Here is a 3628-nt window from a genome sequence, read left to right on the forward strand (position 1 = left end):
CCATGTCCACGATGCCTGTGCGGGATCTCTCGCTGCATCGTGAGGCCTCATAACGCCTTTGTCTCCCAGGTGACAGTGTTGCTGTTTGCAGGCTTTCCATCTGGCTGGGCATGGGTGGCAGGAGGCCAAGCCAGTTGAGATCACGTCACTCTTGCTCCACATCTGCCAAGTGACTTTATCTGTAGTGTGGCCTTGGTGTCATCACCGCTTCACCCAGCACCTGCCAGTTCCTTGCTGCTATCTGTTGCCTTCCCTGGATCTCAAGGCTGTTCTCAGTCTCCCAGCTTGCTGCACTAGCACCAATATTTTAACTCCTGTTCTGCTGCTCCTCCCAGGGCCTTTGCATACCAGCAGGTGCCAGAGATTCACAGTATCCCAGGAACAGGGGTACACAGTACCTTCTGCAGCCCAAGCCCAGAGCCCACAGTCTACTCTCTCCTGTGGCATGAGGGGGCACAACAGAAAAAGGAGGGGAAGTACCCACTGATTTTAATCCTTAGCTCCCTCTCTGACTCCAGATGGGTTTTACAGAGACAATGATAGTCTCCATTCTTCCTCTCTGCTCACCCTGAGGTCTCCTCACAAGACTGATTTGTTCTTCTCCTTTGTATGCAAAATAACAAAAAAGCACAGATGCAGGTGACCAGAGATTTTCCTTTGGCTATACAGGGGAGGGGAAACTTATCCCTGTGTAACCAGGGCAGTGTTCAGCCATCACCACTTCCTAGCTGTTTCACCAGACTTTCTGGATCCAGACCACGCCTTTGGCTGTCTCTCTCCTCCCTCTACTACTGTGGGTAAATGATCCGATGTGGCAGTGAGTAAAGCCTATTATTTCTTTGGTGGTTCAAAAACTTCCTAGTGACAGTCATTTGTGAGAGTGCAAAACGGGGTGAGTACACAGATGAGTCCTCCTGCCTGCTGACACTGCCACCAGCAGAGGGGACAGGGCCAAGGTGGCATTAATCTGGAGTAGATCAGATCTTCCAACAAAGCCAGGCTGTGTGCTGGACCTTGGAGGTGTAGCAGGTTCAGGGATGCATCCATTGCATGTCTTTTTTCCCTGCTTCAACTGCTGGCTGGAGTCAGTGTAGCTGGGTAGAAGTGGCTGTAGCTGTGGCTGTAGCTCACCCCAATCCCAAAGCACCTGCTTCTCCTCTCCCTTGGGTTTGCCTCTGCCTGTTCAGACCTCTGGACTTCAAGACATGCTCTGAATGCATCTGTGGTCCACAAAGGCCCTGCAGGTCCTCTGCAGCTTAAGGATGGTGTTGACCTTCCTTTTCCCAGGTGCTCCCACACAAGGGATAGGTGTCCAAATCCTCAGTGCAGCAGATAAAACAGCAGAACACCGTGGACTTCCTTTTTCCCCAGTAAGTGCTTAGCATGGGGTAAACCAAGCCACCATGCTGGCATAAGGGAGGGGATGAGGCTTTGTGCCTGGGCTGTATAGACAGAGCTCTGAGCTAGCTGGGCTGGGACTGCATTGTCATCATGATGCTCACAACAGCAGGTTTAACCAAAGCACAAGGTGATTATTGGACTGACTTGCAGAAGGTGTCAGAAAGAACTGAGAAACATGTAAGTGAACAGAAAGCAGACATCTCTGGTCATGCACCTTGACTGAAGGATAACTCTTTCTTCTTGAGCTTCCTCATTGCAAAAGTGATGCCCATCTTCCAAAGGAGCTTTCAGGTGGTTAGTGGAAGCTTCTTGGGAAGGGCAAAAGACCTGAAGTCAGCTCCTTGTCCTGCCAGCAAAAGGAAACTCCTTTGTCCTACAGCAAGGTAGATTTGTCCAGTTTCAGGATTGCTCCCAGAGATTGCTGACCATTTCATTTTTTAAAGGTGAGTATGGACTCTCCCGCTAAAGGCCACAGCCATATTTCCTGGGAATTTTCTTCCCTGTTTCTGCTCTCTCAGCACGGCATCACAAACCGAGCCCATGCCCTGCTGGTTTTCACCACAGCCAGTAATAAAAAAGTGTGTTCACTTGCTTATGCGTAGCATTGAACAGCTCTAGTCTGTGGGATCAGATGACAAAACATTGGACTGGTGAGGTCCAGCTGGTCCAAACTTAACACAAACCGTGAGAAAGAGCCACATGCAGCATCTGATCTCACAGAAGAGTGCCAGTCTTGAGAGTAAGAAACAGCAGTGTAGTTGGAGGTCAAAGGAGGGGACATGGTACACTTCTTCAAAGACCACAGACAGCATATTAATCTGGAAAAGTACCTGTAAGCAGCCATTGAATGAAGGAGCATCCAGACATGTTGGACAAGAGCCCAGCTCCACAGACCAGCACTTCTGCAGCCCACCAAGTAGCACTGGAGGCTGCTGAAATCAGCAGAGCACAAAGGCTGAGGGAAGTGGGAGCGGTGTGTATGTGTGTGTGGGAAGTATTTTTAACCAATGAGAAGAACGTAGATTCACTTCTCCTTGCAGCGGTTTTGCTTTCATGAGACTAAATAAACAGTAACATTAAATAGTAGCATTAAGGCCTACTGGCAGGAGTTATTTATTGCACTTGAAAACCACTTGAGTGTCACCCGGTGTCTGTGAAGCACTCTGAGGCTCATGGGGATAACCAGATACATGCAAGTCTGCCAGACCGCCAGCAGGATTTTGCCAGGTCAGCAGTTGCTCTTACTTACCCCATGAGCCACTGATGCCCACTGACCCCACTCCAGTCAGCAGTGAGCAAGGTGCCTGCGGTGCCCAGGGCAACAGCGAGGTCAGTACTGGCTTCCTGACTGTTGCTTCTCTTACCAAAGGACAACACTAAACCCTCCCGCTATCGTGGCTGCTGGCTGAGACAGGGTTATAGGGCAGCTCCAAGTAGGTTTCTTTCCAGGCTTATGGACTCGCCCCTTGTAAGAAAAACATGTAACTTTGAGGGACACTGGATGGTGCCCAGACCTGCTTGCTTGCCCAGGCTTTTCTACGGCCTGGATGACAGACATGAGGAAAATCCTTCCTCAGGAATGTGGGCCGGCTCTGGGACAGGGCACCAGAGAGGTGGAGATCCCCATGCTGGGCAGCTTTTAAGGCTTAGCAGGACAAAACCACAGCTGACTTTGCCTACTGCTGGCAACAGCCTTGCTCTGATGAGGGTTTGGCTGGAGATGTCCAGAAGGCCCCACCGCCGGCACTGCTGGGGTCTTGTGGTTTATTCAACGAAGAGGTCCTGGCCTTTTTTGCTTTGCAGAAAACGCGTTGAAACAAGTTCCACCGATCTGACAGAAAACTCCGGTTTACGCTTAGTCGTGCTAAGTGAAGGCGACCCAAAACCCTCCCAGGGGCATGAACCCGAACACAGCCCGGGCTAGCCCGCAGCAGCTCGCAGCTTCCTCTCACGCTCTCTGCTAAGGCCGAGCGGTTTTGCATGCTGCTATGCGGTGTTACCGGCCGCCCTGCTGGAGAGCCAGCGGAGAGGACGGGTGCGCCCCCAGGGGCCGGCCCCGCGGCGGGGCTCCGGTGCCGGGGCAGCCGCTGCGCGGCCGCCGCGGGTGAGGGCGGCAGGGGTGATGGCGGGATGGCGGTGGGGTCCCAGCCGGGCGGCCGGAGGCTGTGGGCGGGGCGCGGGGCTTGGGGCCGCCCCCGGCGGGCGGAGGCTCCGCCGCCCCCGCCCC

The sequence above is a fragment of the Phalacrocorax carbo genome, chromosome Z (genome assembly GCF_963921805.1).
Source record: "Phalacrocorax carbo chromosome Z, bPhaCar2.1, whole genome shotgun sequence".
NCBI classification, from domain to species: Eukaryota; Metazoa; Chordata; class Aves; order Suliformes; family Phalacrocoracidae; genus Phalacrocorax; species Phalacrocorax carbo.